Source organism: Halichoerus grypus, chromosome 14 (genome assembly GCF_964656455.1).
Source record: "Halichoerus grypus chromosome 14, mHalGry1.hap1.1, whole genome shotgun sequence".
Taxonomy (NCBI): domain Eukaryota; kingdom Metazoa; phylum Chordata; class Mammalia; order Carnivora; family Phocidae; genus Halichoerus; species Halichoerus grypus.
In genome coordinates this window covers 46,608,687-46,631,864 of record NC_135725.1, presented here as the reverse complement: position 1 = coordinate 46,631,864, position 23,178 = coordinate 46,608,687, and the positions used below count along the sequence as shown (strand labels likewise).

The window sequence follows — 23,178 nt, the reverse complement described above, 5'->3', positions numbered from 1 at the left end:
TGTTTACAGTCATTTTACATCTGGTGAATGCAAAAAGGCAAGTGCCATAAACAGCAGGAGTTCTAGCCAAAAGGGGAGGGGTTTGGTCATGTATTGTGCTCTGTGGCAGTGAAGTTAGAAGCAGTTTTGGTGATGGTCACAGCTATTTTAGTAATAACCTCCGTTACCAACTTAGAGGAACAAAATTTCTTGAAAACAAAATCAGTTGCATTAAAAGAAACCAAAAATAACAAATGAACTTTACTGGATGATGATGTTACATGTTATGCTATTGAAACAGCATTATTACTGTTAAACTTTGCAGGTGTGTGGGATAAAAACACTTGTACATGTACACGCTATTTTCACATGGATAGTCTGAGGCAGTGGTTCTGAAACGTTAGTGGGTATCAGAACAAGCTGGAGAGCTTGTTAAAACATGATATGGACTCCTCCCCCCCAAGTTTCTGATTCATTCATTTTGGGGTGAGGCCTGAGAATTTGCATTTCCAGCAAGTTCCCAGGTGGGGTTGGTGCTACTAGTCTTGAGGCCACAATTTGAGAACTGTTGGTTTAAGGTAAGGGGAACATACCAACCTATCAAAATGGGCAAGTACCTGTTATTACCAGTTCATGCTGGTATGCTGTTGCCATATAAAACTTCTAAGAAAGATCTATTATGGAATGAAAACATGTATGTTAATGGAAGTTCAGATCAGCCACCAGATAGGGAGACATCTATTATTCCCCAATCCCTAAAACTATACCATTGCAGTCTTTCTTGGAGGTAGATCAAGAATGAATGTTTTAGTAGTATTTATTGAAGGAATACTTTTGAAAGCTTGCTCTTGAAGTGCTAGGGTAAGAAAGGATATACGCAGGTGTGGTGTGTGTCTCATCGTTGGTTCAGGCTTGGAAGCTTTTTTTCCTCCAGCAAGTTCAGCTATTTGCCTTTCTGAGCCAGGGAAAGAAGATTGGTTTCTCCTGCTTTACATCTCTGAGGCGGTAGCGGAATTCTCAGGCTGCCCTCAACAACACAGAGAAAAGTGTGATGATTGATTATTCATGTCTGTTGCCATTCTTTGCCCTCAACCTGCCTCTTTTAACCTTTGCCTCTCCTTTGAGGGTGTGTGGGTGTATGTACCTAAGCATCTTGGGTATCAATGTGCCTATAAATGATGTGTTTAATGATGTTTTATAGCTTAACCCTTTTCCTACTTCTGGTAATAGTTTGGGACAAGGAATAGGGGGATAGTGTTTTGTGAGGCATCCAGCATAGAACTCAATGTATTATACTTTCCTGGTAGATTAATTCTTTCCTATTTGAAAAAGAAATATGGCAGTATTGCTTTATTGATTTTTTATTACATATATGCCTATATTCTTGCCAGTACTGGGTATGATCAATTTCATTTGGCCTTATTTATTTTTTCTTGAAGTTTTTTTTTTTTTTTTAAAGATTTTTTTTTTTTAATTTATTTATTTGAGAGAGAGAGAATGAGAGAGAGAGCATGAGAGGGGGAAGGGTCAGAGGGAGAAGCAGACTCCCTGCCGAGCAGGGAGCCTGATGCGGGACTCGATCCAGGGACTCCAGGATCATGACCTGAGCCGAAGGCAGTCGCTTAACCAACTGAGCCACCCAGGCGTCCCAGTTTTTTTTTTTTTAATTATAAAAGTAACACATTTAATTTTTGTAAATTATTCAACCCAGAAGTCAAAACATCCCTCTATACACGTGTGTACACATAAATACCCATAGCTCCTCTATTATCAACTTTTTGTGGTGACCAATATTAACATTATGATGTGTTTCTTCCACATCTTTCTCATATGGTCAATAAAATAGACACATTTAAAAAATTAAAAATTAATACCATTAATACCATTTACATGGTTCTCTAATTTGAATTTTTTAGTTAAACATGTCTTGGACATATTTCAAGATCAGTAGATGCAGAGATACATAATTCCTAATTTTTTTTTTTTAAGTATAGTTGACATACAATATTACATTAGTTTCAGGTGTACAACATAGTCATTCAACTTCTCTATACCTTACGCTGTGCTCACCTCAAATGTAGCGACCATCTGCCACAATACAATGCTATTATAGTATCAATCACTGGTATTCCCTATGCTCTGCCTTTTATCTCCACAAGTTCATGAGTGGAGGCCTGTATCTCCCACTCCCCTTCACCTATTTTACCTAACCCCCACTCCCATCTCCTCTGGCAACCATGAGTTTTTCTCTATATTTATATGTCTGCTTCTGCTTTTTTGTTTATTATTATTATTATTATTATTATTATTACTATTATTATTATTTGAGATTCCACATGTGAGTGAAATCATTTGGTATTTGTTTTTCTCAATCTGACTTATTTTATTTAGCACAGTATCCTTTAGGTCCATCCATGTTGTCACAAATGGCACAATCTTATCCTTTTTTTTAAGGGTGTGCAATATTCCATTGTATATATGTATGTGTGCATGCACAATATCCTTTAGGTCCATCCATGTTGTCACAAATGGCATGATCTTATCCTTTTTTTTTTTTTTTTTTTTAAGATTTTATTTATTTATTTGACAGAGACACACCGAGAGAGGGAACACAAGCAGGGGGAATGGGAGAAGCAGGCTTCCTGCAGAGCGGGGAGCCCGATGCGGGGCTCGATCCCAGGACCCTGGGATCATGACCCGAGCTGAAGGCAGATGCTTAATGACTGAGCCACCCAGGCACCCCCAATCTTATCCTTTTTTTTAAGGCTGTGCAATATTCCATTGTATGTATGTATGTGTGCATGTGCACGCACACACATATACTCCCCACATCTTCAATATCCATTCCTCTGTTGATGGACACTTAAGTTATTTCCATATCTTGGTTATTGTAAATAATCCTGCAATAAACAAAGGGGTTCATATATTTTTTTGAATTAGTATTTTCATTTTCTTTGGGTAAGTACCCAGAAGTAGAGTTATTAGATCATATTATATTTTTAATTTATCGTTTAAATTATTTTTAATAATTTAAAAAAATTAAAACTGAATTTTTATTTTTTTTGAGGAATCTCCATATTGTTTCCCACAGAGGCTGCACCAATTTATATTCCCACCAACAATGTACAAGGGTTCCCTTTCTCTACATTCTCTACCACACTTGGTATTTCTTGCCTTCCTGATTGTAGCCATTCTGCTAGGTGTAAGGTTATCATTGTAGTTTTGATTTGCATTTCCCTGATGGTTAGTGATGTTGAGCATCTTTTCATGTGTCTGTTGGCCATCTGTATTTCTTCTTTGGAGAAATGTCTATTCAGGTTCTCAGCCCTGTTTTCCTCCTCCTCCTCCTCCTCCTCCTCCTCCTCCTCCTCCTTCTTCTTCTTTTTTTTTTTGTGCTGAGTTTTATGTATTTTGGATGTTAATCCCTTGTTGGATATATCATCTGCAAATATCTTCTCCCATTCAGTAGGTTGCCTTTTTGTTTTGTTGATGGTTTCCTTTGCTGTGCAAAAGCTTTTTATTTTGATATAGTCCCAGTAGTTTATTTTTGCTTTTGTTTTCCTTGTTTGAGGAGACATATCTAGAAGAATGTTGCTGCAGCTGATGTCAGAGAAATTATTGCCTTTGCTTTCTTCTAAAGTTTTTGTGGTTTTAGGTCTTACAGTTAGGTCTTTAATCCGTTTTGAGTTTATTTTGGTCTAGTTTCATTCTTACACATGTAGCTGTCCAGTTTTCCCACCATGTATTAAAGAGACTGTCTTTTCCCCATTTTATAGTCTTGCCTGCTTTCTCACAGATTAATTAACCATATAAGTATGGGCTTATTTCTGGGCTTTCTGTTTTGTTCTATTGATCTACGTGTCTGTTTTTGTGCCAGTGCTGTACTGCTTTGATTACTGCAGCCTTTCTCTTTTTTTTAAGATTTTATTTATTTATTTGACAGAGAGAGACACAGCGAGAGAGAACACAAGCAGGGGGAGTGGGAGAGGGAGAAGCAGGCTCCCCGCTTAGCAGGGAGGCAGATGCGGGGCTCGATCCCAGGACCCTGGGATCATGACCTGAGCTGAAGGCAGACGCTTAATGACTGAGCCACCCAGGTGCTCCGATTACTGCAACTTTGAAGTATATCTTGAAATCTGGGATTATGATACTTCCAGTTTTGCTTGTTTGTTTTTCTTTGTTTCTTCCCAAGATTGCTTTGGCTATTCAGGGTCTTCTGTGGTTGCATACAAATTTTAGTATTATTTGTTGTACTTCTGTGAAAAATGTTGTTGGTATTTTGATAGGGATTGCATTGACTATAGATTGCTTTGGTAATAATTTTAACAATATTCTTCCAGTCCACAAGCATGGAATATCTTTGCAATTTTTTATGCCGTCTTCAGTTTCTTTCATTGGTGTTTTATAGTTCTCAGAGTACAAGTCTTTCACCTCTGGGTTAAGTTTATTACTAGGTATTTTATTCTTTTTGGTGCAGTTGTAAATGGAATTGTTTTTTAAATTCCTCCTCTGCTACTTTGTTATTAGTGTATAGAAATGTTACTGATTTCTGGGTATTAATTTTGTATCCCGCAACTTTTTAAATTCTTGTATTACTTCTTGTAGTTTTTTGGCGGAGTCTTTAGGATTTTCTATGTATAGTATCATGTCATCTGCAAATAGTGCCAGTTTAACTTCTTCTTTACTGGTACGGATGCCTCTTATTTCTTTTTGTTGTCTGATCGCTGTGGCTAGAACTTTTAGTACTATGTTGAGTAAAAGTGGCAAGAGTGGATATCCTTATCTTTTTGCTGATTTTAGAGGTAAAGCTGTCAAGTTTTTGCCATTACGTATGATGTTAGCTAACTAACCAACGTATTAGTTAGTTAGATATTTTCATATATGGCCTTTATTATGTTGAGGGATGTTCCCTCTAAACCTACTTCATTGAGTTTTTATCATGCACAGTTGTTGAATTTTTCAAATGCTTTGCCTACGTCTATTGACATTATTGTAAGATTTTTATCCTTTTTTTGTTGATATGGTCTATCACATTGATTGATTTACAAATATTGAACCATCCTTGCATCTCTGGAATAAATCCCACTTGATTGTGGTAAGTGATCTTTTAAATGTATTGTTGAATGTGGTTTGCTAATATTTTGTGGAGGATTTTTGTATCTCTGTTTATCAGGGATATTGGCCGGTAGTTTTCTTCTTTTGTGATGACTTTCTCTCATTTTGGTATCAGGGTGATGCTGGCCTTGTAGAATGTATCTGGAAGCTTTCCTTCTTCTTCTATTTTTGAGAGTAGTTTGAGGAGAATAAGTATTAAGTTTTCTTTAAATGTTTGGTGTAATTCACCTGTGAATCTGTCTGGTCCTGGACTTTTATATTTTGGTAGCTTTTTTGATCACCAATTCAATTTTGTTACTAGTAATTTGTCTATCCAGATTTTCTATTTCTTCCAGATTCAGTTTTGGAAGATTTTGTGTTTCTAAGAATTTATCCATTTTCAGAATTCATTATTTTTATTGGCTAAATAATATTTTATAGAGAGAATCAACTGATTTATTCTGCCTTTCTGCTATTGATGACAATCACACTTCCAGTTTTTGTTCTTCTAAACAGTAATGGAAAAATATCCCTGAGTATATTATCTTTGAATACTGGTACTTATAGTTCAGTTGAATAAATATTAAAAATGATGGGAGGATGTATGACTTTTAAAATTTAATAACATTTTACCATATGTCTTTCTAGAAGATTATGTAGACCTATGTAAATCCCCCCCCCCCCCCCCCCGCCACCAAAGGACAGTGTATGAGAATGCCCATTTCCATAAGTGCTTCCAACTTTGAATATTAACAATCACCAACTTTTGGCAAAATTCATCTTTTTTTTGGTGCTTACCAGTGAGGTTGACTACCATTTCTTTTGTTTTTCATTTATTTGTATTCTATTTCTTGCTCATTTTTGTCTCTTGAGTTCTTTTGCATATTCAATTGTTGGAGTTCTTTAAAGGTATTGATCCATTGTCATATGTGTTTTGCAATTGTTTTCTTCTAGTTACTCATTTGGTAGTGGTGCCTTTGTCTTTTGCCATACAGAAATACTAAATATTTATATAGTAAAATCTGTCAGTCCTTTTCTTTATGGTTTTGTACAGGAATTTTGAGTACATAAAACATTTCACATTTGATCCTTATAATTTACCTGAGATAAAGGGAGTATTGTGGATAACCCCAATCTTCGGAGAAGTCAGCTGGCCTGCCCAGGTTTGTAAGTAGTTCATATCAGATTCAAATTAAGTTGTTTTTAAAATTCTGTATCCTGGACATTGTACTGTGCTCTGATGGATATAGTTCTTTTTACAACAAAAGTTACTTAAATTACTTGGCAGAATATAAAGCAAAAATCTGTGGTATTAATGAAACATAATTGTAATCAGTTTTCAAAGATGTATGTGGATATAAGATACAAGTTATTTTGCTAGTGAAAGATGCATTGATGTGTACGTAACAGAAGTGATTTGGGCTGTGGTATAATTACAGTCTTGCCGTGGTGAGCTGTTTTTAACATGTTATCACACACAGTAGTTCAATTGTTTATGCTTAAAACAACCAAAAACCTCAAGTGTAGATATTAATAAATACTTGTCTCAGGAGAAAAAGCAAGGTAGAAGAGAAACAACCCTCCAACAAGTTTTTTTTTTTTAAAGATTTTATTTATTTGTCAGAGAGAGCGAGCGAGCATGCACAAGCAGTGGGAGTGGCAGGCCAAGGTAGAAGCAGACTCCCCACTAAGCTGGGAGCTGATGTGGGACTCAATCCCAGGACTCTGGGATCATGACCTGAGCTGAAGGCAGACACTCAACCTACTGAGCCATTCAGGCATCCCCAGCAAGGGTGTTTTAATGACTCAGACTAGGTCCTACTAGAGAGTGATAACCACTTTTATCCAGAGATAAAGAATTCCAAAGAATAAACACTTCTTCCCACTATATTCATCTGAAATTTAAGCAGAGTAAATACACCTTTCAGTCCACATTTTAATGGATATACTGCCCATAGTGAACACACTAAAAAATAGATCACCAGCTTAGGTAGGCTTCAGTGATTGTGCTACCAGATGTTGAGGGTACCCAATCTGGATTCTGAATGGAAAGAGTTTGACAGATCTAAGCAGACCTGGTGTTCATGTAGATCTTCACAAAATAACTCCTGTGGGCACTGTATACTAGGGAAAATAGGGAGCTTAATACAATAGTTACCTCTCCTGCATGGAAAGAGCAGGGTTCTAGTTCTTATAATTCCTGTTGGTTTATTTTGGGTTGTAATTCCTTGTCATGTCTTCACCACCCTTCTCTACAAAATCACCTGACTTTTGGAAATGAAACTGCTTGAAATGAAATCATGTAACATGTTCTTTTGGTTGCTAGTTCCCTTGAGGCTATAGAGATGACAGGTGTATGAATTAGTGATGCCATAAATTAGAAATGATTTGAGTACAGTAAAACTGGGATCCTTGGCCATTTTTTTAAAGAGCTGGGCCTATGGGGTCTATATGTTTATTTTATACGCATTTAGTGACCATGCCAGCTATAGTTTGCCATCTGTGTTAAAAAAGATTTTTTTAAAGAAAATTTAATACTTTTTGTTTTATTTAGTTCTTTCTAATTCAAGAGGCCACTCTCTATAAACTTGAATTGCATGGAGTCTGACTTTGTAAAAAAGCAGTAGTTTGTGCTTATCTGTCCAATCCTTTCTTACAGCCCGAATCTTTAACCATCTTTTGTCTTCTTCATTCTTTACCTCCAAGATTTACTTTCAGTTCCTCACTAAAGCCATGACTGGGGTTTTGTTGACTAGAATTTCTTCTCTTTAGGTCTCTAGATCCTGGGATGATAGTGTTGGCTCTGGGGTAGTGTCCTCCCCTATCTCTTTCTACCATCTGTAAACACTTTCATTCTGCCTTTAGTGGATGGGCCTCCTGAGGATACATGAAGCAGAGTGTTTGTGAAAGGAAACTGATAAGACTGAAGACATTTTCCTTTATAAAGGAGGCAGGGTGGAATGTGGGGAAAGGTAAGGGAATAGATCTGTTGTCATTATTACTCATGCATTTCAAGCATTGTGTGGGTTTTGCCTTTACTTGGGGTTTTGTGAGACCAATACTAATGGACTTTATGACGGGGAAGTTGAACATATTTTAAATTTAAAGCAGTCTCAAAAGCATGGCACTATGATTCTGGTCAGTAGGAGAGCCTAAAACAATTTATTGTGATACATTGCAACAGAACCTCCCTTTTTGTGTTTAAGCAGGAGGGAATGTAAATTTGAATATCTTAATGTTCCTAATTAATTTTCAGCTTTAGTATGCCTACTTCTCTTCCCATATAAGCTGCTTTCTTTCTTTTATTCTTTTTTTATGTGTTATATTTTAACGCTTAGCCTAGATATTAGGCACACTGCATTTGGATTGATGATATGTTGTTATTGTAAAATGTACTTTTTATTATGATTTTAACATTTAAAATGTTGAGCCTGTTGACTTGTCTGTTGTTCTGCTTGAGAGTTTTTTGTGGGTTTTTTTCTTTTTTTTTTCCATTTTGGGAATAGGCTGCATAGTGTTATGTGATTGGTTAATTTTCGTCTAATACTGCTGCTCTGCCTTTGAAGAAGACAATGAGCTTGCTATAGTTAGTAAGCAAAATCTTGCATGCATGGGCAGGAGGAAATTGGGTAATCCTGAGAAATCATCCACTAGCTTTGAACATGAGATTAATTTTGGTTTTGATTACTGTGTTATACCAGAGGTTTGGGAGGGAAGGAGGAAACACGTAAGGGTCTGGTTTTTAAGGCAAACTTTAGAAGGGTTATGTAAGATTTGATCTTTCTATAAATATCTTTTTATAGTGATGCCATTGTCATTTTTTAAAAATCATGGAAGTTTTGAGCATAGGCCCTGGTCACTCAGAGCAGACAATTTTAGGCTTAAGAAATATTCCCTCAGATCATCAGTTTCATCAGAGGCTGATGTTCTTTTCGTACCTTGTAAGGTAAGAGGTGGGTTCCTGGAGATGCTGAACTAACAGATTATGTAAATTTGTAGGCTGTATATAAGCACTCAAATTTAGAGCTAAGCATGGGTGGAAAACTTGACCTCAACTCAGCTTGTCCCATTCTCCCCTTTAAAGATCAGTTAGCTGATAGAGGCATGTTTTAAGAAACAGGCTCTTTGTCAAAAGTAGATATTGTCCTTAAAATTGACTATTCACTTTAGCATTAAGCCAGGGCCTACCCTCCTGGAGACTTTACGGGTGCCTTGCATTCTTGCTCCTGCCAATTGAATAGTAAGTATTGATTTGCAACAAAGAAAATTAATGTTACGTGTTTGTGAAGGATTCATTTTTAAGTGATATTCTCCCTCTCTCTTAAATAGCAAGTGATTAACTGCAACTTTAATTTTCAATTAATCAAATTAGGTTTCTACTGGTAAATTTTGATTACATGCAGTTCTAACAGCTTCCAGATACACTTCTCTTTCCCATATGCTTACCATATGCTGAGTAAAACCAATGTAGAATAAATTAGTGTAAAAGTAAGAACACTTAGTTCTTTTGTAGAGTTCATCTTGAATGATGGAAGACAGCTCAGAATCATTTTAGCTACGAGGCACCTTTTGAAAAGTGATATGGCAAAATAGCCCATTTATGTGTGCCAGGGTCTGTTTTCATAAATGTAAATTTGAAAGTTCATTAAAATTTTGGCATGTGATTTGGAATGCATAATAACTGGAAGTGATTCAAAGCCAGAAATCTGTATCCTTATACCAACAACATGTTTCACTGAAGACTGGCTTTGTGTGGTTGTTTAATATTTAAAAGTTAAAAAAATAGTATTTACTCGATGGTTATGGCTCTGGAAACTATGTTCAGGACGGAGAGGCTGCAGAAGCAAGGGAGAGCCAGCAGTCTAACTGGTGGGCCCAGAATGCTCACCAGCCTCTCCTCCTTGTATAAGCAGGGCAGGTGACTTTGGACTAGTGAACACTGTCCCTAATTTTTCAGAGATGGCAAAACAGAAATGTGTTTTCTCCTTGCTTTCTTTGGGAATGTGAAGATGGACTGTGAAGGGACATTTCAGCTCAACGTAAAAAGAGCTGAGAAATGGCCAAGCTGGGGTCAGGCCATAGGTGGCATCTAATGCTAGTAGCTAATGTGAGCCCTTAGTGCTTGGAGATATTCTAATGTTACATGCCAGGTCTAGTGCTAACCTGTAATATAAGCCTCCCAAGGTGAGGATGTAGAAGCAAAGGAGAAGACAAAAAATTGACCTACCGTTGGTGCAAATCAGCCCATTGATACTACCATTCTCAGTAGTAAGAGAAGTGCATTTCATCACGGGCCTTTCAGGCATCCTCCAGTGGGGCAAAGGAAGCAGTGCTCCCCAATCAAGGTAAGAGCAAATGAGGAATTACTGCAACAGGAAAGGTTTTATTTTATTTTATTTTTTTTAAAGATTTTATTTATTTATTTGACAGAGAGAGAGAGAGCACAAGTAGGCAGAGGGAGAGGGAGAAGCAGGCTGTCTGCTGAGCAGGGAGCTGGACGTGGGGCTCGATCCCAGGACCCCAGGATCATGACCTGAGCCGAAGGCAGCCGATTAACCAACTGAGCCACCCAGGCGCCCTGGAAAGGTTTTATTTTAAAGCTTACAGGCTAACCTTTTCAAAATCTTATCCCTTGCCCAATGTTGTTTTTGCTGTTATATATGTGTACTTTGTACAGATGCCATTTTTATTCTGTTATTTCTCTCCACGACTTTGTTTTTTAAAGTTTCTTGTTCCCTGACATCTCAGGCGCTCTGGTTTCTACCTTCCAGTTTTGTCTTAGGAGGAGAAAAATGGTTTATGAGGGAACTAAGATGATCCCCAGGATGAAAAGTCACACTCTTGGGTTTGTGATTATCTCCTTAGCTCATATTCTATCACTCAGTATGCCATTTATGGATATTGTTCTGTAATTAACCAAGCTTTCTGCAGAAAGTAAGTTTAAAATCACTGTCGGCTTGGTTTATTTCCTCTCTTACCCTTTGATCTATTTGACTTTGACACATGCTTCTTACCAACTTCTGTAGATTCTCATTCTGACAGGATACTTTGATTCTTACCCCTCCCCACCAGCCCTGTTTCAATGTATCAGTCACCAGATTGGATGTTCTTGTATCTGTTTTGCGGACTCCGGGTTTTGCCCCTCCTTTTCTTTCACCCAAACCTAGTAGTTTTTCCTACTCCCTGGCTCCTTTTCCTCAAACCATTTTTTACATTGTGGCCAGTTACCCTTTTGAAAACATGGGTCTCCTCAAGTTTTTCTGCCTCTTAAAAGTATTTGGTGGTTGTCTACTGCCTATAGAATTCAGCTCCTTATGGTACTCTGTAAGGAACATTACAGGCTGGCCCTTGCTACTTTTCTAGCCTCACGGTTGGTCACAAATAGCCAGGTACCTATAACCATACTTCAAGTTCACTTGTAGTTCCTTATCAAGCCATATAGTCCCTCTACCCTGGGTTATTTGCTTATGCTTTTCCGTTTGCCTACAATGGACGCCTTTCATTTTCTTCTCTCAAGTACTTACCTACTTTTCCTTACAGGTAATCTCTTTTGTGTGTGATTTTAACTGAGTCTCCTAAGCCTTAAGAAGGCTTGCCTGTGGTGTGGTTATATAATGGTTGTTGGTAAATTTGCCTTTATGGTTAGATGCTTAGCTATGTAAGAAGCAGGAGACTGCCTTACTCAGCTTTGTCATCTAACACATAGCAGAAGGCCTGGCATGCAGTTGGTGTATTCCATACAATAAATAAATATTTATTGTATGGAATTTAGTTTATTTTCCATTACATTTTATAGAGAATGAGTGAATCTTAAAGTAAATGAAGTACCTAAAAATGGTATATTTGAATGAAGATTTGTGGTTTATCATGATTTATGGAAGTAGAAAGGGAGATATCACAATTCCTTGGCACTCAAATTAGTGAATAGATACCATGAACCATAATTGGTGAGTTATCCAAAACCTTTGGCTAAGGAAAGTGTGTGTGTGTGTGTGTGTTTCAATGAGAAATTAAATGAAACCAGTGAAAGAATGACATGAAACTCTGAATTATAAATAGTTCTTCCCCCCCCCCCAAGATTTTATTTATTTGAGAGAGAGAACGAGCGGTGGGGAGGGGCAGAGGGAGAGAGAGAGAGAGAGAGAGAGAAGCAGACTCCCTGCTGAGCAGGAAGCCCGATGTGGGTGGGGCTCGATCCCAGGACCCCGAGATAATGACCTGAGCCGAAGGCAGATGCTCAATGGACTGAGCCACCCAGGTGCCCCAGTAGTTCTTAATAATTATTTATTGGTAGGGCTAGAGTGGAACCTAGGTTTCTGGGCCCTGATTGTAAGGAAGAATGTTGGAGTGGAAGGGGTTGTGAATGACATAGCTGAGAGGGAAGTGCTTGCCATCAGTTTCTCTGTGTGACTTTGGGTAAATAATTTTTCTGACTCTCCTTTTTATAACGCACTGCACCTGAGTACCTGAGTCAGTAGTGTATACTAGACTGTAAGTAGTCGAGAAAGAAAAGAGGACTGGCAGAAACAAGAATGGGCAAAACATTGAGCCCCAGGGATTTTAGTATATACCTTGTCTTTGGCCTTTAATTTGTATGGAGCAGTCTCCTGTTCTCACAGCCCCAGGAGGATATGTTTGGGAGTAAATTGTATTTTATAAATATTTCCACATTATCTCCCATTATACATGTTCTTCTTATAATTTGATTTTGACATTACTATCACGAAGTGGGGGTGCTGTTTCTCTCCTTTGAAGCTGAGTGTGCTCTTGTGACTATTCCAGCCTACAGAGAACTGCAGAAATGATTCTAGGTGGTTTCTGAAGCTAGATCATGAAAGTCTGTGTGGCTTCCTCTTTGTTGGCTGGAATGTAATGCTTGGTTACGAAACCTGCAGCCATCGTATGAGCAGTCCATTTAGCCTGAGGCCATCAAGTTGTGAGGTGAGACTGAGAAGACTTAGCTGCGTTGAGATGTCCAGCCACCCTTCTGCTTCCCTGGACCCCAGCAGCTCCAGCCACCATCTAACTGCAGCCGAATAAGAAATTTTGAGCCAGAGCTGCTCAGCCAAGCCTTCCTGAATTCCTGACCCAGAAACCATGAAAGATAGTAAAATGGCTGTTGTCCTTTTAAATTGAGTTTGGGGTTATTTATTCAGCAGTTGATCGTTAGAACATGTTTCTTTGGAGAAGCATTTTCTATTTTCTTCTCGGTGGTATTGAAGGAAGACGGGGCTAGAACTAGAAGAAGCACTTCTTAGTGCAGATTGAGCGTTGTCACTGCCCTAACCTGTTCCTCCAAATTTTCGTACCCTAATTGGGCATAGGTCAAGGAGGGGAGATCATAAAAGAGAAGATCATGTAACAATATTTTCCTCTTCACATTACCTTTACCTAATAGTTGATAAAGAGGGGTTAGCCAAGAGTAGATGCTTAAACTAAACTGACTGTGTCACTGGAATCTGTTTTGGGGAAGTAAGGCCATGGGCAAGAAATCCTGCAAATGTGCTTGGGGTATATCTCTATGGGAACAGTGAATGAGGTAAGACCGGGCTGTTGTCAAGGAGGCCAGAATTTATGCTGAATAATTTATCGTTCAGTGTGCTTTTTAAAATATTAAAATCTGAGTGCCTTTTATGGGTTGAATTTGTCCCCTGCCAAAAGATAAGATGACATTGTAACCCTCACATACCTGTGTATGTGACCTTATTTGGAAATAGGGTCTTTTGTAGAGATCGTAGTGGATTAGTGTGGGCCCTAAGTCCAATGGCTCGTGTCTTCATAAGGAGGTGGTGTGAAGATCCAGAGAGACACAGGGAAGAAAGCTATGCAAAGACAAGGCAGAGACTGGAGTTAGGCCACCACAGCTAAGGAATGTGAGTGTGCCAGCAACCACTAGAAGCCAGAAGCTAGCAGAGTGAAGGAAGGATTCTTTCTTAGAGCTTTCAGAGGGAGGTTGGCCCTGCCAACACCTTGATTGCCTTGATTTCTGTCTTTTAGCATGAAGGATTAAATTTTTGTAGCCTCAAGCCAACCAGTTTCTGGTACTTTGTTATGGCAACCCTAGGAAGCTACTGTGGTACCTGAAGATAGGGACAATGCAAAAATGTTGCTCTTCAAAAGTTATGGAGATGAAAAGATAAGCCGCAGGCTGGGAGGAAATATTTGCCAAGCATATATCTGACAAAGGACTTGAATCTAAAATACATAAAGATATATAACCCAATAATAAGAAACCCCCATTTAAAAATAGGCAAAAGATTTGAAGACATTTCATGAAAGGAGATACACATGTCAAAGAAGCACATGAAATGATGTTCAGTATCATGAGTTGTTAGGAAAATAGAAATTAAAACTACCATGAGATATTATTACACTACTCCTAGAATGGCTAAAATTAAAAAGAATGGCCATACCAAATGTTGATGAGGATATGGAGCAATTGGAACTCTTATACATTGCTGGTTCAGTACTTAAAATGGTGTATCACTTTGAAAGACAGTTTTTCTTTTTCTTTAAAACCTTAAGTATACAACCATCTGGTTGTTCTATTCATAGCTATTTACCCAAGAGACTTGAAAGCATACTTCCCTAGGAAGACTTTTACACAAATGTTCCTCAGAGTGTTACTTGCATTAGCCCTAAACTGGACGTAACCCAGATGTCCACCAACAGGGAGATGGATAAACAAATTGTGGTATAATGAAATACTACACAGCAATAAAAAGGGATCAACTATTGATATTTACAACAATATGGATGAAACTTAATATAATTAAATAATTATATTGAGTAAAAGAAGCCAACTTCCTCCCCCAAAAGAGTACATATTGTACGATTCCATATGTAGACATACCAATTTTAGAAAATGCAAAGTAATTATAAGTGACAGTGAAGATCAGTGGTTATGGGAGGTGTGGTTTGGGAGGTAGGGCAGGCCAGGGAGGGGAAAGATTTTAAAGAGACATGAAAAAGGATTTAGGGTTGATGGATATGTTCATAATCTTGACTGTGGTGATGGTTTCCTCGGTGTATATTTATGTCAAAACATCGAATTATGCACATCACATATGTGATATTTTAATATGTCAGTTATGTCTCAAAGCCGGAACAAAAAGAGAAAAGTTATATGGGAAAAATTAGGGTTAAGAAGGGGGCGTAAACTCCAGGTCCTGTTCTAACATTTATCAGCTGAGTATGAGCAGGTGCAGTTTGCTTTGCCATTTACTGTTGAATATGCCATGTCTTTAATGGCAAGAGACCATTTAAATCTAGAGCCAACAAGTAAACCAAACCTTTAGAATCAGTTGGGGTTTAATCACAGAAGACCATAATGGGTTATGGAATAAGGGATTTATTATAGAAATTAGACCTTAAAGATTGATGGTAGGAGCTTGGGAAATGAAGGGCCAGGAGGCAAGCTGGAGGATGAGTGGAGTCCCCAACTAGTCAGTCTGAGAAGCCAAGCGTGAGACAAGGCTCCTGGGGCAGGGGGCCGTGGACTCATGTGCCTCTGTGTAACTACCATCTCTTTGTGTCTGTTGGTGGGCCTGGAGTTGCTGTTGACCTACAGGACCAGTTTGGAAAGGTGGATAGGGATCTGAGAAGAGCAAAGATAAGCTTGAGCCCGCCCACAGAGCCTGTCTGGTCACTGTTCTAACCATAACAACCTTCAGAGAGTAATGGCTTCCAAGTCCATACAGATCTGTCCAGACCTATGCAAATTCTACTCTTGGTCAACCCTAAGCTGCAACTATACAGGGAAGAGATTCCAGGAAATGTAGTTTATGCTTAACAAATTTGACACAGCATAAACCACCACAACCTGCTAATTAATGGCCTTGGTAATTGTAGTACCAGTTATGAACCCATGGTCCCCTGTTCTTATGTAATGGGTTGATTATGCTAAACAAATTCAGAATATCTTTGGGAATGATCTGATTGGGACAGAATGCAGTGAGTTAGTCTGGGCATGAGGAATAAGGGTAGATCTTTTCAGAATCAGGGCTGATTACAATGTAAACAATAGGGAGACTCTCCATCCCCTCTTACAAGGAAGGTGTTTATAGCAACATAAACACCTTTTCAGCACAGTAACATAAACAGTTTCTCAAGGAAACATTCTCTGGCATTCAGGAAATGTTTCTTTCTTTACAAACAAAAAGTGTTTTTCTTAAGATTTAATTTACTTAAGGGCTCTGTTTAGAACAAGGCTATGATTGTAGAGGGATAAAGTTATTCCCAGAGCACTTTTGTGGTAGGCTCTAGTTGAAGTCCTTATAGAAGCATCTTGTTTAAAAACCCGTAGACTAACAGAGCACAGGTCAGTACAGGTGTACCACGTTATATTTTAGATACGCCTCTGGAAAGTTGTATAAATTATACTTTTGTGAGTCAGATTGTATTACAAATTTCTAGTAGGCTATGATTTGATATTTTCTTATGAAAATCCTTCTTGAAAATGTGAAGACCCTTTGTTACAGGTATAACATACTACCTACAGTGAGGCCAGGGCCTATGATATGGGACATGTATTTATCTCAAATATACCTAAGTAATGCATTTGTACAGTGAATAAATGCTTCCTAAAATTGGTCAAATTAGGATGCTTATGTTAAAATTCTTTAACTTCTTTAATATTTTTTAACTTCAAACAATTGGAAATAGATTTCATCCATAAGACACATTATAGGTTTGAAAAGGAGAGGAAATTCTTTAGCAAGAATGCTTTTCTTAATAGAGGATGGAGAACAGATGTACCTATTTTCAGCACGTTATTAAAAATATATAGTTTTGGTAGTGCAATGAAGATGCTGTTAATAGGCACGAAGCATCATGTTTCTTTTTTGTTGTTGTTTTTTACCTTTGTGGAAAGGCCTGATTTAATTAAAAGATTTACCAACAGTCTCTAGGAATGATTTATTCATTGCTGACTAAATTTTGTGTAGCTTTGCACAACTTAGAATGTGGATGCAGGAGATGGTTTATCATGCTGCCTTTTGTCTTAACCTCTGGACTAGTGCTTCTCAAAACTTTAATGTGCCGACAAATGACCTAGGCATCTTTTTTTTTTTTTTTTTTAAGATTTTATTTATTTATTTGAGAGAAAGAGTTAGAGGTAGCACTAGCAAGGTGGAGAGGGAGAGGGAGAAGTAGACTCCCCGTTGAGCAGGGAGCCCGATGCGGGGCTCCATCCCAGGACCGTGGGATCATGACCTGAGCCGGAGGCAGATGTTTAACCGAAACCAACTGAGCCATCCAGGCACCCTGACCCAGGCATCTTGTTGGTAAATGTAGGTTGTGATTCAGTAGATTTGGGGTAGGGTCTGAGATTTTTATTTCTGTTAAGTTCCCAGGTTTGTAGAACACACTCTGAGAAGCAAGTAAGAGGCTTTTCTGAGTATAATTTTTGGTGTGGTTGCCCATAGTATTCAACATTTTACAGTAAGTGTAGTAGATAGAAAAATGATTTTCACATATGCCCCGTTTTTGCTGGAGGACAAAAAGATAGTGGTAGACTCCCATTAATTAAGTAGCTTGCTAATAGTTTGGCAGGAACAAAGTATAGGCATTTCCTATTCAACTAGCTGTAAGTATATTACATTTTTGAATTTATGAAAATGGAGTAGTTTAAAAGCCAGCCTCTCTTTGAGATGCCAGTTACCCTAGGAGGAAGAAAAATCATTTTGGATATATGTGGAGTACAACTATGGGCTTATTTCTTTCCTCTGGAAAGATCTCTTTGTATCTATAAAACTAATAAAATAATTACATCCTTGGATGTTAATATATATAAAGTTAAATGATTTTTTGTGGGTATTAAAATAAGTTCAGGTCCAACTTGGTTGTATTTGGAGAAGAGTTTGTGGTTGCTTCGGCAGCACATAGACTAAAATTGGAATGATACAGAGAAGATTAGCAAATGATACAGAGAATATTAGCATGATCCCTGCATAAGGATGACGGGCAAGTTCATGAAGAGAAGAGTTTAATATTGAGGAAATGTTCAAGGTGGGAAAACTTGCCTGTTTGAAGGATAAAAATGGAGAACTAATTTGAGAATAATTTTTAACTGTCACCATTTTTTTAAACCTTTAAGATGGGCAGCCTAGCAAAATTGTACCAAGTGATATTGAATACATTGGTCTTGAATAGTTTCAAAGAAAACTTCAGGCAGTTGGATTTATCTGGGCAATATTGAAATATGAATTTGAGGCTAGGAAAAAATGTTTAGAGAGATAAAGTCAAATACTTCAAAGAATTATTTGCTTATTTCTTAAAAAATGACTCAGTTTTTCTTAATTTTAAGTTGAGCCTTTATGTAATTGAAGGTTAAAAACAAAGGAGAAAAAATGAGCATCTTTAAAGCTTTCTGAATTAGTGCATAAATCTGGTCTTCCTTGAATGGGAAGAGATGTAACCAAATGGCTATTATCTCTGTAGATGATGTGATAGACCATAGAAATCATCCACAACAGTAAAAATCCCCTAGGATCTGACACAGGTGGGAAAAAATTCCAAGGGGTTCTGGAAGTCAAATTGTGTTTATCAACTATAATAATAACTGATAACCAAATTAATTTTAACTATGATACTCTAGTAGTCTTCAGATAATAAATGAGTTTTTTTCTACGTGCATCTTCCAAAAGATTGAGGCTGTAGTTGATATCTGAAAAATTTTCATCTGTGTTTCAGATGGTTAAGTGTATGGAAGTATGTGTTCTAGAAAAGTAAGGAAGAGGTATGCATTCCATGGGGGCTGAGTGTTAAAATGACAGTAGTGTTTTTTATTTGTGTTTGTATTTTTTTTAAAGATTTTATTTATTTGAAAGAGAGAGAGAGCACAAGAGGGAGGAGGGGCAGAGGGAGAAGCAGACTCCCCACTGAGCAGGGAGCCAGATGCAGGACTTGATCCTGGAATTCCAGGAACATGACCTGAGCTGAAGGCAGTCACTTAACCAACTGAGCCACCCAGGCGCCCTGTATTTGTATTTGTATTTGTATTTTTTTAGAGAGAGGGAAAGCAAAAGAGGGGCAGAGGGAGAGAGAATATCCCAAACAGGCTCCATGTTCAGCGCAAAGCCCAATGTGGGGCTCGATCTCACGACCCTGAGATCATGATCTAAGCTGAAATCAAGAGTTGGATGCTTAACTGACTGAGCCACCCAGGAACCCCTGTTTTTATTTCTATTTTTTATTGTTTGACAGTAACATATTTTAAAGTATGAACAGTAGGAAAATAACTGTGGTGTTACAGATGAAACAGTTATACATGCAAATTGTAGACCATTTGGGAAAAGACAATAAAAATTTGAAAACCCAGTGTACTTTCTAATTTTTTTTCTATGTAGTTTAAAAAATGTAATTGCCCTTTTCTTCACTGTAAGTTATTTCCCATATGATTGCACATTTTTGGGGTGAACGTTATTTTCTATGGCTGCATAATATTCCACTTATAAAAGAAATATCATTTGGGTAGTCATTCCTTCTTAGACATTTAAGTGAATTTATATGTTTTTCTAAGATGAATAATACTATAATGAACATCTGTGTATAATGCTTTTCTTTGATCAGAATTTTCTTCTTAGGTCAGATTACCAGAACTGAAATTCATATTCTTATAGGAAACCTTTCCTTAAAAGCTCTTTGTGAAGTTGAGGGACTGTTTACAAAGAAATACTAACCCTTCCTGAGTGTTAAAAGATAAGGATGTTATGACAAGGTGTTAAAAGCTAAGCTGGAGTTGGACAGGTCAGATTAATCTGGTTCTATCTTTGACACCTGTTTTTAACACTTGTTGAAAAGGGAAAAAAATTAGGGCTAAAAATTGGTCTTTTGGTAGGTTTTGATAGGTTGGATTCTTTCTAAGGAAATGAGTTGTTTATATGGCAAATGGCTTTAAAAATATTTTGCTAATAAATAAGAGTAGGAGGACACTTGAACATAAAATAAAGTTTCTAATAATAAGTTTATAATGTTTAACTCCTAGCCCTCTTGACTTTAATTTAGGGCAAATGTATGGAGATAGTTGTGATTCACTAAGCAAATAGAAAAAAAAGAGGGAAACAAGAATAATACTGCCATAGGAAGAAAATAGAAACTGTCTCACAATTCAGACTATAGACTGATTTGTAATATTTATTCTTAGCCAAATTTTAAACATAAGACAGTCAGTTGGATAGGTAAGCCATAAATCCATCCTAGTTGCTCCATAAAGTTTCAAACAACCCCGAATTTCTAATAGCCCACATCATTTTAGTTGCCCTAGTGTCTTCTCACAATAGATTTACAGCCAGAACAGAAGGTTTGCAAGACCAGATCTATAAGTTATATTTTCTATGTGTATTTTACTAGAGTTCTTATTTTAGTTGAGAAATTTTAGTTTTTAAGTGGTTTTTAATTTTTCTGGATTGTAATGATCTCTTCTATATAGTGAAATGTCTGTAGAGAATATTTTTTTCAATTAATTCCAAGACATTGATGTATACATAAATCTAGGAATTAAGGAAGTACTGTTTTCATCATTTTTATGTTTGTGACTATATTTTGAAGAACGTATATCAACTATAAATTAACTTGTTTAGAGGGGGGAGGGAGAGAATCTTAAGCAGGCTCTATGCCCAGTGGGGAGCCCGATGTGGGGCTTGATCTCACAACTCTGAGATCATGACCTGAGCTAAAATCAAGAGTTGATGCTTAACCAACTGAGACACCAAGACTCCCCTATAAGTTAATTTTTAACTACATAACATTTGGTACATAGAATATAAGTAACGTGTAAAGTAAAAAGCAAAATAATAAAATGAACGTCCATGAAGCTACCATTCAACTTGAACTAGAACATGACCAAATTATCTCTGAGTTCCTTTCCTAGCCCGTTCAGTTTCGCAGAGCTTTCAGGTTAAAAAGATCTTGGTGCCTACTTTTCTAAATAGAATTAGTATGCTACTACCCTTTGGAAGAAATCTAAACAAGTATATGCAATTTACATTAGGAACACCTGCAGATTAATGATGGATGTCAATGCATATACATAATTCATAATGACAAAGATGTTTAAAAATAGGACATTAGCATTGAAATTGATATCTATGCTAGATTTAAACTTTTAAAAAATACTTCTTAGACTAGAAATTGTCTTTATCTAAAGAGTCTGTTTTAAAAATATCACTGAGGGCGCCTGGGTGGCTCAGTTGGTTAAGCGACTGCCTTCGGCTCAGGTCATGATCCTGGAGTCCCGGGATCGAGTCCCGCATCGGGCTCCCTGCTCGGCAGGGGGTCTGCTTCTCCCTCTGCCCCTCCCCCCTCTCATGTGCTCTCTCTCTCTCATTCTCTCTGTCTCAAATAAATAAATAAAATCTTTATAAAAAAAAAAATATCACTGAATGTAAAAACAACATGGATATATTATTTGTACGTAAAAGACCAAATATGTGTTTATTTAACAACATAAATTCACATTACATGTTGGAAATCCAGGGGTTTTTTTGTTTTTTTTTTTTAAGAGGAAATTATGTATCCCATCCACCAAGGACCTTCTGTGTTTCCAGATCTTTGCCTCATTTTCTGGGAATCAAGATTTCAAGGTTAAAAGGATGCGTGGGTGGCTCGGTCAGTTAAGCATCTGCCTTCGGCTCAGGTCATGATCCCAGGGTTCTGGGATTCAGTCTCGAATTGGGCTCCCTGCTCAGTGGGGAGCCTGCTTCTCCCTCTGCCTGCCGCTCCCCCTGTTTGTGCTCTTTCTGTCTCTCTCTCTCTGACAAATAAATACGTAAAATCTTAAAAAACAAACACCTATTTAAAAGTTATACACAACAAATTATCATTAGAGGGAAGTACTATTGATTAATAAAGTTGGAGGCATATTATGTGATTATTTAAAGGTTCCCCCCCAATATTTTTCCCATTTGTACTTTTGATAATTCATGTTTTGGAATATAGTAGTTTTTGATTTTTCAAATTGATTTTTGACTGAATCTCAAAGAGTAGAAACCCAAATTGCTTTTAAGTTTTTTGTTGTCTTAAGCAGTAACCCTTTGAAGATTAGTAAACAAATTTTATTCATCTCATAAAACCATTGCAGGTGATTGTCTCTGAGTCTGTCTTCCTCATAAAATAAATGATAGATTTCAATTTTGGCTTATATTTTCCCCCTGATTTCTTTCCATATTATCATTGCCTTTTTTTTTTTTTTTTAAGATTTTATTTATTTATTTGACAGAGAGCCCAAGCAGGGGGAGAAGCAGGCTCCCACCTGAGCAGGGAGCCTGATGCGGGGCTTGATCCCAGGACCCTGAGATCATGACCTGAGCTGAGGGCAGTTGCTTAATGACTGAGCCACCCTGGTGCCCCTTATCATTGCCTTTTATCTGAAATTTTCTGCTTTTTTAAAAAAATTTTATTTTATTATGTCAGTCAGCATACAGTACATCATTAGTTATTGATGTAGTGATCCACAATTCATTGTTTTCGTATAACACCCAGTGCTCCATGCAGTACGTGCCCTCCTTAATACCCATCACCAGGTAACCCATCCCCCCACCCACCCTCCCCTCTAAAACCCTCAGTTTGTTTCTCAGAGTCCATATTCTCTCATGGTTCGTCTCTCCCTCCGATTCCCCCCCTTCATTTTTCCCTTCCTTCTCCTAATGTCCTCCATGCTATTCCTTATGTTCCACAAATAAGTGAAACCATATGATAATTGACTTTCTCTGCTTGACTTATTTCACTTAGCATAATCTCCTCCAGTCCTATCCATGTTGATGCGAAAGTTGAGTATTCATCCTTTCTGATGGCTGAGTAATATTTCATTGTATATATGGACCACATCTTCCTTATTCATTCATCTTTGAGCAGGAGTATGAGCGTCTGGATAGTGTGGTGTAAGTGGTGTTGTTCCTCACTTTTCCTTTAAAAAAGCTCTCATATGGCTTTAACTTTCTTCTGCCTTTTTTTTTTTTAAGATTTATTATTTTATTTAGAGAGAGAGAGTGCCAGTGCAATGAGGGGCAGAGGGAGAGGGAGAGAGAATCTCAAGCAGACTCTACCCTCAACGCGGGGCTCAATCCCACGACCCTGAGATCATGACCTGAGCCAAAATCAAGAGTC

The 23,178-nt window shown here is 37.6% G+C and overlaps 1 protein-coding gene and 1 pseudogene across 2 annotated transcripts in view; both read left to right on the top strand.

Moving 5' to 3' along the window:
* MLLT3 (MLLT3 super elongation complex subunit) overlaps positions 1-23,178 on the top strand; it is a 283,363-nt gene that overhangs the window by 95,315 nt on the left and 164,870 nt on the right. The window lies entirely within an intron of this gene.
* LOC118529748 (U6 spliceosomal RNA) lies at positions 17,936-18,064 on the top strand (annotated as a pseudogene).